The sequence below is a fragment of the Pteropus medius genome, unplaced genomic scaffold (genome assembly GCF_902729225.1).
Source record: "Pteropus medius unplaced genomic scaffold, Ma_sr-lr_union100, whole genome shotgun sequence".
NCBI lineage: Eukaryota > Metazoa > Chordata > Mammalia > Chiroptera > Pteropodidae > Pteropus > Pteropus medius.
In genome coordinates, this window is record NW_024342471.1 from 25,537,728 (window position 1) to 25,538,332 (window position 605).

Sequence of the window (605 nt, forward strand, 5' to 3'; positions counted from 1 at the left end):
GAGAATGGCATTTGGGCATTTGAGCCAGGCTGAGCAGCCCCACCCGGGGACCTGGGTTCTGTGTGCTTTGCTGGGGACAGATCAGAAGCCTCTGGGTGCCAGCCGGGAGTTGCTGGGGGTAGATTCTTGTCTCAGCCACCGTCAAGACAGGATGTTGAAGAAGCCACCCACAGAGCCACAGACAGCAGCCCGAGGGGGCCCAGAGAGCAGACTATCCCGCTTGAGCCCCGGGGACGCCCTGCGCTTTGTGCTGGGACCCGGGTTATAAATAGGAGACACATTTCTGGCGGCCTCTTTGGGGCAAAGCGCCACGCCCCCCCCCCTCCGCCGGGGCCTGGGACGGCGCACCCCTGCCGTCCAGAGCGGTGGGTGGCTGAAAGGTCGGGACGGGGAGGGGCCTGGCGTTAATTACGGCTAATCATCCTGCTCTCCTGACAAGCCTTGTGTTTGTTTATGTGTTTGGGGGGCTGCGTCCTGCAGCGCCCTCAGCGAGAAGCCCTTGGAGAGGAAATAATAATTTGTCTTCGCTGGCAGCAAGGACAGGGTCTGGGCTCGCCTGGGAGGGGCTCCAGGGCTGTGACCCCGCTTCCTCCCTCCGCCTTTCT

The 605-nt window shown here is 62.5% G+C and overlaps 1 protein-coding gene across 1 annotated transcript in view; it reads left to right on the forward strand.

The window, feature by feature from the left end:
* PHACTR3 (phosphatase and actin regulator 3) overlaps positions 1-605 on the forward strand; it is a 62,527-nt gene that overhangs the window by 52,116 nt on the left and 9,806 nt on the right. The gene's annotated exons all lie outside the window — the stretch shown is intronic.